Below are 13,675 nucleotides of genomic sequence, written 5' to 3' on the forward strand. Positions count from 1 at the left end.
TATCTATCTATCTATCTATCTACCTACCTACCTACCTACCTATCTATCTATCTACCTACCTACCTACCTACCTATCTATCTATCTATCTACCTACCTACCTACCTACCTATCTATCTACCTACCTATCTATCTACCTATATATCTATCTACCCATCTATCTATCCATCCACTCTCACCCATCTACCCATCCCATCTATCTACCCACCTACCTACCCTACCTCATCTATCCATCTACCCATCTACCTCACCCATCTATCTACCCACCCACCCACCCACCTACCCATCCATCTACCCACCCACCCACCCACCCACCCATCTCACCCACCCATCCCACCCACCCACCCACCCATCCCACCCACCTCTACCCACCCACCCACCCACCCATCCCACCCACCCACCCTACCCACCCACCCATCCATCTACCCACCCACCCATCTCACCCATCCCATCTACCCACCCTACCCACCCACCCACCCATCCATCTCACCCACCCACCCACCCACCTACCCATCTATCCACCCACCTACCCACCCATCTCATCTACCCACCTACCTATCTACCCATCTATCTCATCTACCCTACCTACCCTACCCTACCTACCCATCTATCTATCTATCTACCTACCTACCTATCTATCTATCAGAGATGGGGACTCGAGTCGCACTTAAGTCGCACAAACAGCTGACTTCAGACTTGACTCGGACTCAACCCAAAAGACTTCAGTACAGAATAGGTCAGTCACTCACACGCTAATGTGAAAGAGACGTTACATTTAGCATATAGCGTCACAGGTAACAAGCTAACCATTGCATAGTGTTGTGCTAATGCTGGGAACAATCACATTGTATATTTATAGTTAGTAGTTGCTGAGGCTCAGACATCCATGGCGCACAAGAGGCGGGACGCACGGATCCATCTCCCCAGGAACAAACGCTGTGCCGGGTGGGCAAACTCATGTGATGCGTAATTGATCCTGTGGATGATTTGTAGGCTATTAAGTGAACAAGATGTACCCGGTGACCAAACACTGGGTCATCTTGACTGTCTTAATTCTGCACATACTGTATTTCTGTTACTGTAGTCCTATTTACTATTTCATTATTTCATCCATGCGTGGCGCAGTGGACCCTGCCGTGGAGACGCTGGCCTCACTAACCTCTCCTCCTCTGAGTCGGGTCTCCCTCGCGCTGGACTCAGTTTCACTGAGCCTACTAACACTTAGAAAATAAATGGCATTACATCAGTGAGTTCATACTGCTTATTGTGCGTAATTTGGACTGAAACTGAGATGCATGTTGTTCTGTAACTAGTGTGGCGCTGCCACTATTCTCTTGATTTCCACTTCGACATTAGACATTTTTTTGAGTGAAAGAGACGTTACATTTAGCATATGTTGTCACAGGTAACAAGCTAACCATGACAAAGTGCTAATGCTGGGACCAGGCACATTGTATCTTTATAGTTGTATCCATATGATGTGACAGACTTCGGTTAATATTTCACCAGGTCTGAGGTCTAGAGGGATGTGTTAAGTAGACCCCATAAAGTTATCCCACAATTGATTTTAATATGGTAGCTACAGGACATGCTTTGAATTCATAAGATGTAACAATACAGTGTTAGGGACAGATCAGATGGCCAGAGACTTGAGACTTGACTTGAACTTGCCCCTCAAAGACTTGAGACTTGACTTGGACTTCCAAAAAATGACTTGTGATCATCTCTGCTATCTATCTACCTATCTACCTATATATCTATCTATCTACAGATCTATCTATCTATCTATGAGTGTGTGCGACCCTAACCTTTGACCTCTGACCTCACTGTGGCGCTTCCCTGCAGAAATGATTGTGAAGAAATGTGAACTGCAATGACGTGCAATGAAGTCACACGATAAGGTTGTATAAATCTCTTGCGAAATGCAGCGATGAAAACACTGAGATAAAATAATTTCCCCGCATATCATCAGCAGGTAGGGAGAGACGAGAGCAAGGCCCTGGCCGTGCGTCGGAGTGCCCCTTCGGCCGGGGGCCCCTCTCTAGACGGCAACACGTCATGGAACATTCCCGGAACCAGCCAGCGCACCACCCACCATTTCTCTCTCCCTCTCTCTCTCTCTCTCTCTCTCTCTCTCTCTCTCTCTCTCTCTCTCTCTCTCTCTCTCTCTCTCTCTCTCTCTCATACACAGACACACACAAATAGAGGAAGCAAACGATGAGCATATGAGATAAAGTCACTCCCTTCTCCTGCCTTTAAAACAGTTTTTAGCCTATTGAAGATTTACTCTACAACACACGCACACACACTGTAGCAACAAGCCTCCATTTAAATACCTACATGCATGTCACACTCGTACTGTAGCGGCAACAAGGAAATAGCAGAGAGAGAGAGAGAGAGAGAGAGAGAGAGAGAGAGAGAGAGAGAGAGAGAGAGCTAAGCCTATACTCACTTTTGAAAACTCCAGACACCATGCTATAGTGATATAGTGATAATACCGGGGTTTGCAAGTCAACTTCTCCGACTCAAACCCACCCAGATGCGGGCAGAGCTGTCGCTGCACACACGCACACATGGCTGAAAACCAAACCTTCCATGAAGCAAATAAAAAAAAAAAAAAAAAAAATCAAACCATGACACCTTTCCCGAGCTTCCACTTTCACAGCTTCATATCCGCGAACACCCCCCCACCCCCCTCCAACCTCCGGTTCTCTCTCCCCGGCCCTTTTGCAGCCCAGCCTGGCCGTGCAGGCTACTGCAAATTCCTCAGGATATTACGCAACCCGGGTAATCTGCATGCAATGCAATGCGTGCCCGGGGTATTCCCCCTGCCCCTGCATAGCCTTGCCCTTATAAGCTAAACAAAAAACAAAAAAATAATTGGCCGTGAAAGAAAACAGCCAATAATGTCCGTCATGGCGCAGGAAAGCCTGGCTGTCACAGTGTTATGTGTGAGAATATACGTCCGGGAAGGTTTTGGTTGTTGTTTGTTGTATCTCCCAGCAGCACTTACCTTCCGTCTGCGCTCCAGCTGCGCGTCTCCGCGCGATAATGACAACAAGCAACCCCCGGTGACAGGAGATCCGATTCCGGGCGGGCTTGACACCTCGCTGGTTGTCCGTTAGTAGAAACCAAGCCAGGAGAACGGTTGTTAGAAATCCACACGAGTCGAAGGGGAAGCGGTGGAAAACGTCGCCGACGGAAGGGGAAAAAAGTTGCGCGTAAAAATGGAATCGGAATCCTTTCCGACCGGGTTTCTGCTGCCGGAGCTCCTCTAGCCTATACTGCAGTCAGACAGCCAGTCAATGTGTGCGTCTGACTGTGTTGTGATGAGTGTGTAGGCTATGTGTGCGTGTGAGAGGGTGAAATCAGGAGACACACACACACGCACGCACACACACACACACTCGTTCGCACACGGGGGTTATTCCAAACGCCACTTCCCAGAATAGCAGCAGAGAGGAGAGGGAGAGAGAGAGAGTGAGAGAGAGAGACGGAGTGGCAGAGCGCGAGAGAGCGAGAGAGAGAGGGCGTGTGTGTGTGTGTGTGTGTGTGTGTGTGTGTGTGTGTGTGTGTGTGTGTGTGTGCGCTCGTGTGACGTCGTCGGATCCCCCAGCGCGCAACCAGGGCAGAGGGAGGGGAGGGGAGGGGAGGAGGAGCAGTGGCCGAAGAGGAGGCTCTGTCTGCCGGCAGAGAGAGAGCAGGATTCCCCGGTCACCTCTGGAGCGACCTGTCTGTCTGTCTGTCTGTCTGTCTGTCTGTCTGTCTGTCTGTCTGTCTGTCTGCCTTGTTTCCGCCTGTCTATCTGTGCATTCAGCTATAGGTGAAGACTTGTGAGGTGAGAATTTAATAAATAGGCTAAACATAGCATAGGCTACAGTTTTGCAGTACAAAATGATCATATGCATATTGTCATCTGCAGTTGCAGATATGCATAGGCTATTTGTTTTTTTTCTGTAAATAAATAACTAATACAATGTCTAACCCTATTATTCATAATAGTCTTCATCATCATCATCATCATTGCCATATTGATTGTTGTTGTTGAATTCAATTACCTCACTCATCATTGCATTATTAAAATCTACAAAATGATGGTTAATCTTTTAACACCCACCTGCTGAATGATGTATGATCATAATACTAAGCCTATAATTACGTCCTGTAACGCCGTGCAGTGCCCTGCTACTACAACTACTATTTCTAGTCATAGTTCCATTATCTTTATTGTGACTATTATTGCCACTGTTCATCACACCCCCAACCGGCACCGTCAGACACTGACCTGGGTCTGGGTCTGTCCCAGGTTTCTCCCTAAAAGGGAGTTCTTCCTCACCACTGTCGCACTAAATGCTTGCTCTTGGGGGGAATTACTGGAATTGTTGGGTCTTTGTAAATTATAGAGTGTGGTCTAGACCTACTCTATCTGTAAAGTGTCTTGAGATAACTCTTGTTATGATTTGATACTATAAATAAAATGGAATTGAATAATTCATTAATTTGGCCAGACATTGCCTACGTTGACTGGTTGGAAATCAAACTTCATTAAGGAGACCGTGTATTTTTCAAAGGTTTAGTTGTACACTTTAGTGTGCATTGGATGTGGATTACTTTTTTGACAAGGCATTCTTATTGAAAATGACGCACTGACCAAAAAGATGAGTGTCTCATATATCAGTATATATATATATATATATTATATTATGTATTTATATTCATGTAATGTTTTCATAGCACCAGATAAGGAAGTTCGAGGCTAGCATCCCGTATAAAATGGATAGTAAAAGCCAAATGTGTGCAACGTGTTTCCATAGAATTGAGGTATTTATTTAGGTGGGTGCACCTTTTTGCAGCCAGTATTACGCTCGATGGTGTTTTAAGCCCCCAACGTCGACTTCAAGGCAGCGTTGTGACTGTCGACTTCAAGGCACCTAACCCTAACCTTAACCCTGTGGTCCCCTTGTGCACCTTGCAGCGCCCATCTCGGGCGTTGTGTTTTAACCCTAACCATTGCCTAATCCTAGTGCCTTCCAGGCAGCGCTGCCTCGAGTTCCTTCCCGAGGCTATTTTGCAGAGGCACCGTGGCTCTGTCCGGCGCTTAGCACCGCCCAAGACGATTGTGATTGGTTTAAAGAAAATGGCAATAAACCAGAGCACGTTTTTCTCCCATCCCTGACTGCTGTGTGGACTAGCCAGACCCTCCTCCGCAGCGCTGTGGATGTAGGTCTGGTAATGTGAGACTAGTACATGGACAACAACAACAAACCATCTCGTTCATCTGCTGCCAGATTTGAAGGTGAATCCTCAGTATTCAGTCAGCACCCCCCACTCCAGCTCCGAGTCCTTTCATCTGTCAAACACATTTAGGAATACAGAGGAGCTCATTTAGGCGTCCCTCCTGCTAATAAATCAAATCAGGATTGATTAAGCTCCCCCCCCATGGACAGGATCAGATGCGGCGTCCTCTTTGTGATAATAAACTACATTAGCTTTTGTTCGCGCCTTTTAGCAACAGGTGGCAGGTTTGAAGCATCACAGGTTTGATTCCTCTGACAGACAGAGCACCAGGCCTAAAATGTGCAGGCTTCGACCAACAGTAAGCATCCACTGTGATAATAAAGCAGACTTTTGCGCAGCCCTTTAGACGTCAGTCTGCTTCAAATAGCTCCCATTGGACTGGCAGATAATGACACATAATAGTCTGATAATTGTCTCGATGGCATCCGTCAATTCACAGCGCCTTGAGAAAGGTAATGTCCCAGAAGGAGGAAAAGATGCTGCTCGGCAGGGGTGGAGTCATCAGTGGAGCAACTGGAAATGTAGTGACCTTTTGGTTGGCAAAAACCACAGACAGTTAAAGAAGTGGACGAAGTGATGACGTTGTTTTCTACGGAGACCAGTGAAGGCCATTAGAAGCACTTTTCCGGTGATGGCTGAGCGTTACTGAGCAGCCTCCAACTGAGAGAGACGACGTAGATGTGACGTGAGCAACCTGTCTGAAAGTTGGAAGTCTTCTGGTAGCTGTGCCAAGAGAAATCTCAATCATTCCCAATCTTACAGAGACGGAGAGCGTAGGTATATGTAAGGAGATAACATAGACACAGGCTCATTATTGATCACTAAAATGATAGTTAACATTAGTAATTAAACTTAAACAGCTAATGTAAGTCGAAACTGCCTGCGAGCTTCTCCTGTACTATACGGTAATTCCTCTACTATGCGACAGTAAGTCGAGTGGTTATGACACAATGGTTAGCCTATTTTTACAAACACGGTCACTACGGAGCCATAACGCGAGGTACAAGGTAATGGAGCCTTTGTATACATTGTCGTGTTTCTTTAGAAATAAATAATGGACAAATAAAGTCTTTAAACGCTTCAGATGTAAAGTTATTGGCTGTCAAAGTGACGCCAAAATGAATGGCAGTCAATGGGATGCTAACGGGGGGTGATGGCTTGATAGCATCAAAATGGCTCCATAGGAGCTACGCTTTGTGGGACGCTTGCTTACACCTACCTATCTACTTTTATCGCCAAAGGGGTTCAAATGCGTCATGAATCATATTCTTTGGAGGCTAACAGGGGCGGAGCGAGGGGGGGGAGGGAGTTTTCAAAGCCAAAGCTTCTGATGAATGGCACAGCTGGCGGCGGCGCGGCCGACTTTCTTGTTGCAGATATGTTGCGTATTATGTGTTATGTAGGTAGGTTATAGGTTACGCAGGGGAGGGGAATAACATTCAGCTTATCAGACGTTTCCCTAAAAATAAAGATGAGTCCCGCATTTGTGTCGAGTCTGAAGTCTTTTGAGGACGAGTCTCATGTCAGTGTGCTTGCGACTTCGGTGCAACTTGAGTCCGAGTCTCAAACTCGAGTCCCCATTTCTGGTCATTTCCCCTCAGTCTCTTTGACTGGACCAGCAAATCAATGGAGAAAAAAAAGGAAATATCGCCATTCATTCTGTGATCTCTACTAAAAATAGGTTTCAAGATTAGTATGCTGTTTACGGCAAATTCCTACCCCTTCCTATAACTTAAAAATATTAACATCAGACCATTTTTTTGCCCATTTTTGGGTGGCAGCAGTGCGACCCATTTGCACGGGATAAGCAAAGTCTGGATTTTACTTGAATCTACTCACATTATATATTTTTTAATACTTTTATTGCAATAAAATAACAAAAGCAACCCTCATAGCGAAAGAAAAATAGAAATAGGGATATATATATATATATATATATATATATATAATAAGGAAATATATCTATGTATAAGCATATACACATACACCTGCACCCCTATACACCTCTAATCATACATCTATACATGTATACGTATACACATACAATATATGCATACACTCCCAAACTTTTACCTAAGAAACATAGGAGTTAAAAAATATAATGTATAAAATCTCACATTATATGATGTCAAGGCTCTTTCTTTAGTTTTTAACATTTGTTGTGTTCTGGTTTCAGAATGACGAAGACAGTTGGTGAACAGTCAGATAGAAAACAGGATGTCGGCTCTACAGGATGATTCTTTTCCTCTGCAACTTTCATATCTTTCCCAACTGATGTACATCCTTTTAGGCATTTTATTATCAAATGGCTTAAATAATAGTGTGCATAGCTGCGGTAAATGGATGCCCCCAGACCCAATTTCAACGTCTGGAAGAAACGTGTAACCACAATGTTCCTTGTTTGATAATGGATCATTTCTTGCACACCATTCCACTCTCCCTGCCTATATTTCCTGTATATCTACACTATAAACAGTCAAAAAAAGCTGTGAAATTCAAAAAAATATATCATGAAGTGACATGCAACAAACCTCCCGGGCCAGAATCCAACTACATCACCTAACAGAGAAACACATAAGTAGTTATGTCTTCCTGATTCCTTGATCTTTATTTGCAGGAGAGGTGTGAATCTTCAGGGTGTGACTCCCACCTTTTTTGCTAACAGTTTCTGACGGCGGTTCATCTGCCATCTTCCCTATAACTCAAGCTCCGTAGAGACACTGACAACCCTTTGAATGCTGGGCTATAGATAGATATCGAAGAAAGTGTTGAGATCTCTGACCTCCCGCAGCAAAAGAACTCTTCAATTGAAGCCCTCTTCTCTCTTGTTCAGCGTCGGTGTACGTGTGCGTTTGTGCCGGCCATGCAGCAATAAGTGGATTAACGTCTGCCATCTCCAGTGAGAGGCTCATCACCGGTGACCCCGGAGTCCCCATGGCGACGCCGTGGCAACACGGCACCATGGCGACAGAGAGCGGCAGCAGCTTCTGATGCGGCAATTTGCATCTGCTTTTCATTTGAAGCCCAGCAGGAAGGTGTTCAGAGTCTGCAGCTCTGGAGTCTGCACACTCACTCCATCTGTTTTCACATGCATACCGTGTAGATACTGTACATACTGTAGATACTGTATATGTTGTAGATAATGTATATGTTGTAGATACTGTATGTATGTGTGTGTGTGTGTGTGTGTGTGTGTGTGTGTGTGTGTGTGTAAGTCAATGTCTACCAGGTTTCATCCAACAAAGCTGAACCTCCTGAATGTAATTAGTCAAAAAATTATGTCAGCAGCCAACAACAGAATCATTTGCCAGCAAATGTCCTCACATGACTCATTGCTTTGATAATCTGCTCTGCAGCTGTCATTTTGATGAAGTAAGTGTGAGTTTTTCAACACATGCCATTTCACTTCAAACTCCATCAATTTCTTTGTCTAAAATGTGGTTCCAGGATGTTAACAATGTTAACGTGTCTCTTTAAATAACTACAGCGAAAAAAGGGGTTTACAAAAAGAAATAAACTGCAACAGAATCCATTTTATTTCAACACTTTTTATAAATTCATGGTCAATAGACCTAATGTTTATGACATGAACTTAATTTTTCACTAACAGTTAAGATCAGACGATGTTGAGTCGATCACAGGCTGGTTTATGTCAAAGTTTAGTCAGGAGTTTTTTTCAAATGCTACACAATTAAAGAAAACACCCAAAATTCAATGAAAGTAATCATTTTATTACCTGCAAAAGATCATCCATGCATCCATGTTATAAACCCATATTTTTGATATGGAAAAAAACTTAGAAAATGGGTCACATTTCACCCGAGGACAACACAAGAGTTAAGATTATTTTTTGGGGGGCTTTTTTTCCCCTTCATTTCACAGTGACAGTGGATAGACAGGAAAGGTGGGAGGGAGATGGGGGATGACACGCAGCAAAGGGCAACAGGTCAGATTTGAACCCGTGCTGCTGCAGCCTATATGGGCGCACGCTCTTACTGGGTGAGCTAGAGGTCGCCCCACTTCTTTCTACTCTTTTGACCATAATGTCATAGGTAAACCAAACAAGTGTTAGAAATTAGACAACAATGATAACAACATTTTCATGAAGAGTGTTATGAGTGTCAAATACTAAAAAACAAACTAACAGGGAACAATGGGATTGGGCTGCAGTGGTTTGGGACATTTATAGTGATGTTATGACACGGTGTTCTTGATGTTTTGACCATGCTCTATGATATAAATAGATACAAATATATATAATATATAAAATAAAATAAAAACCTGGTTCCCTTTTTAAAAACGTTGCTGTTTTTTCATCAGGGTCAAGAGAAGGGCAGACAGCTAAAGTAATTGATAAAAAAAAAAAAAAAAAAAAAACATAACGGCAATGGGTTTCCACATTTAAAAAGAAATATATGCATGCAAAAAACATGATGTTATGAATATTTTTCCGTGGCTTGTTCAAATGGACTCCTCTTGTCGACACAGAAAAGTCAAAGTTTGGCAGCATGAATTTAAAGCAGGCTGACCGCAGTTCTCCATCAGTAAGAACATTACATTCATTTAGCTTTCATCCAAAGCGACTTACAATAACTGCATTCAATCGTGAAGATGCCATAAAGAATCATGTGAGCAGAGAAATATCATAAAACAAGCTAAACTGCTTCAAGTGTTAAAGCTATAGTAAAAGTAAACTGAATTGCATGTTTTCCTCATCTTTTATGAACCAAGAAGATGTGTCTGAACTAGGGATGCACTGAATCCAGATTTTTGGGGTTCGGCCGAATACCGAATCCACTGGTTAAGATTCTGCCGAATCCGAAACCGAATACCGAATCCTCCTCCCATCCTCAGTCCATTAACACAGTAGGCACTGTAGGGCTAGCAAAGCTGGTAATGGTCGTCTGGTTAACACCAGTTTTTAGCAGTGACTGTCCTTCCTTTGCCGTACCTGAAGTTGCTGCATTTTGGCTGCCGTCTGTAGATTCCTTCATGCACAACTCGTATTCTTTTGGATGTTTCATACCAGATGTTGTAACAGCTGGACTTGAATGGCCTTCTTTTGACTGAAAGTATTGCCAAACAACACCTTTTCTGCTCACAAGTTCCATTTTCACTTTCTCACAGCCTGCTGCATTGAACGCCCCACCGACGTAAACAACTTCCCGTAATCAACGGCGGCGTCATTACGTCGACCAGCGTAGCGAGCGTAGTGCAGAGTAGGGTTCGGTTCGCTGGAAAAAAATTCCAAGGTTCGACAGAAACCAAACCCTGTCAAAAAGCCCAATATTCGGCCGAATCCTGGATTCGGTACATCCCTGGTGTATAGGGTTTCTGCTGTCCTGATAACATCGAGGAGCTCGTTTCATCATTGTGGAGCTGGACAAGCAGACAGTCGGTATTTCGTTGAGCAGTAGCTGGGCAGTGTATGCAGGTGTGTATGGTTTGACCATGACCTGGATGGGCAGTAGCACGGGCCTGAGCCATTCGCAGCATGGTAGGCAAGTACCAGTGACTTGAATTGGACTTAAGCCGCCACAGAAAGTCAGTGTAGGGTGTGGAGGAGCGGTGCAGTGTGGGAGAACTTGGGTAGGTGGAAGACGTTTCATTTCCGGGATTGCTCAGGTGCCGCCAGATAATTCCACCAGATGTCCCTCATTTTCAGCCGGATGTCCGTTACCTTCCTCTTTCTTTGTGTTGGCGTTCTAACCTCCGGCTGATTTCTGAGGACTATGGTTAACTGCTCCTCAGATCTCTGCAGGGTAAATCCAGACAGCTAGCTAGACTATCTGTCCAATCTGACTTTTCTGTTGCACGACTAAAACAACCTTTGAACGTGCACATTTTCCACCAAAGTTCCTTCCCGAGGCTATTTTGCAGAGGCACTGTTGCTCCGCCCCAAGACGATTGTGATTGGTTTAAAGAAATGCCAATAAACCATTTGGAGTGCTGCTTTTGGTTGGACTGAGCTCATTACACGGATGACACAAAGGTAATGCTAACTGTCTCTACTTAGCATTAGCATGCACAGAGCTGTCCATGACACAGAGATGATTTTTGGTGCCAACCCTCTCATACGGCTGAGTATCGACTAAAATAACGAGTGTGGCCACAATCCCAGAAAGTGAGTCATGTGTCACGCTTTAATCAATGTGGTTCTTTGGGACTTAAAGTCCTCTCTATCCATTGTTTGCATTCAGTCATGAAAAACAACCTTGGATGAGGAACCTGCTGAGTGGTTATGGGAAGTTGTGAATAATCCATCACACCAGAAAGTGGTGGACACACACACACACACACACACACACACACACACACACACACACACACACACACACACACACACACACACACATACACACACCAGTCGCCTCAGGCTCTTGTCCCGGAGTCGAACTGTAACGCTCTGCAAGACAAAGCACTTCTGTGACAGCTGACTGATTACTAATGCTTACTCATACCCTCTCACACATACACACATACACACACACACACACACACACACACACAGCAATACCGCTCTCCTCGCCACCACACCTAGTTTGTGTTCACTCGACACACTCTTTTTAACCTGCACATACATTAACATTGTGTATTTTTCCATCTTCTGGTCTTTGATTCTCTTCAGACATGCCACATTAATCCCTTTCACATTGTCTTTCCCCTTCCCTTTGCATGCACACACAAACACGCACGCACGCACGCACACACACACACACACACACGCCCAAATGTTACGTAAAAGCTCGAGGGTAAAGATCAATCTACCTGGGAGATAAGAGTTTCAAGAGGACATCTTCAGAGAGTGTGTGTTCAAAAGAGATTAATAGATATGAGAAAGAGGGAAACACGCACACACACACATACACACACACACACACACACACACACACACACACACACACACACACACACACACACACACACACACACACACACACACCAGCTGTTTGGCACAAAACAGCGCCCCTTACTGGTCAGCATCAGTACTGACAGCCTGTGTGTTCATTTTAAACTTGTTAATTTGTTTCATAAGCAAAGATCACAATATTGAAATGTATTGTGTGATATATAACTAATGATATTTAATCTTATGTTTGCATTTTACTTTTTAATTTAGCTTCAACATCACTGTCATACGGCTTTTTATTGGTCTGTTGTTGCCGTTCTGTAGCTACTATAGCTACACTGCAATATGAATAGAGATGATCATAATCTTTATGTTTTTTTTTGTTTTTTTTATTTACTTTTTGTACTGTTAATGCTTTAAGGGTTAGTTCACCCAAATAAATACACACAAAGTATATTTCCTCACCTACTAACTAGGTTTGGGTTTTATTTGCTGTTACGTCTAGTCCCTGTGTCAAGTTTCTTTGTTTAGTTGGTTTCATGTTTTCTGTTGGTTTTCCCATTTCCTGTTTTATTTTGTAGTCTCTCTGTTCCCTCATGTGCTGTCGTCTTTACTTCCTGTCTTTTGGTTTTCCTGCCCTTGTGATTGTCTGATGTCTTTCACCTGTTCACCAGCCCTTGTGTCACCTGCCCCTTGTTATCCCTCATTTACTTGTGTATTTAGTCTCTGTGCTCTCTATGTCTGTTGTTGGTTGATTGTCATTTGTCTTTCGGCACTCGTCATCAGTCCGTTTCCCTTCCTGTGATTAAGCTGTTTCTCCGTGTTCCTGGATTTCTCTGTGTTTTTTTGCCCCTGGATTTTTACCCGTTTCCTTCCGAGTTCCTCTTTCTTTTGGATTATTGTCTCCTGCTTACACGTTTGTAAGTCTCTTTGTGTTCTGATTAAATTATTATTATTTCTACTGCTGCCTCTCCTCGCATCTCTGCAATTGGGTCCTAGCCTACAACCGTGACAGTTATATCTCCCTCCGCCCTAATATAAAATAGTCCTTTTTTAGTTTTAGCAGTTAGTCAGCACAGTGTCTTTCCAGAAACATATCCCCATCGCTTTGGATAGTCCACGGACTTCGCTGTAAATAGTTTTAATAAGAACTACTTTTTGTACAGAAGAAATAGATCCCTCTGAAAATGTAACAGGGTTTCTGCAGCTGACATTTTCAAATGCATTTTCTTTTTATTTTATTTTTTTCCAATGTTTTGAGCACCACAAGTGCAAATTCCACTTACCTTCACTGTTTTGGGGTGGGGTGTGGTTTTTTTTAATTTATTTTTTCTGTTACCACACTGCACATAGCTGTACATATCTGTCTATATGGCTCATACTGAATATCCATATTTATTCTGTTTTTCTTATACACTGCATATACCTATATTATTCTTACTACTATTATAATGTCCCAGCTACTACATTGCACATATCTGTACATGTTCATACATTCATTCATATTACATAGCCATATTTATTCTGCT

At 43.6% G+C, this 13,675-nt stretch overlaps 2 protein-coding genes across 3 annotated transcripts in view; both read right to left on the bottom strand.

The window, feature by feature from the left end:
* Positions 1-3,532, bottom strand: part of hivep2a (HIVEP zinc finger 2a) — a 122,138-nt gene extending 118,606 nt beyond the window's left edge. The window contains exon 1 of one of the 2 annotated variants that reach the window (XM_078275057.1): positions 3,012-3,532. The gene's annotated coding sequence lies outside the window, so the exon portion shown is untranslated. Of the gene's footprint in view, positions 1-2,450; positions 2,675-3,011 lie in introns of those variants that run through there. The other variant, XM_078275058.1, reaches the window with a different exon arrangement.
* The window catches only part of rps7 (ribosomal protein S7), a 355,408-nt gene that overhangs the window by 289,807 nt on the left and 51,926 nt on the right, over positions 1-13,675 (bottom strand). The window lies entirely within an intron of this gene.

The sequence above is a fragment of the Sander vitreus genome, chromosome 18 (genome assembly GCF_031162955.1).
Source record: "Sander vitreus isolate 19-12246 chromosome 18, sanVit1, whole genome shotgun sequence".
In the NCBI taxonomy this organism is placed as follows: domain Eukaryota; kingdom Metazoa; phylum Chordata; class Actinopteri; order Perciformes; family Percidae; genus Sander; species Sander vitreus.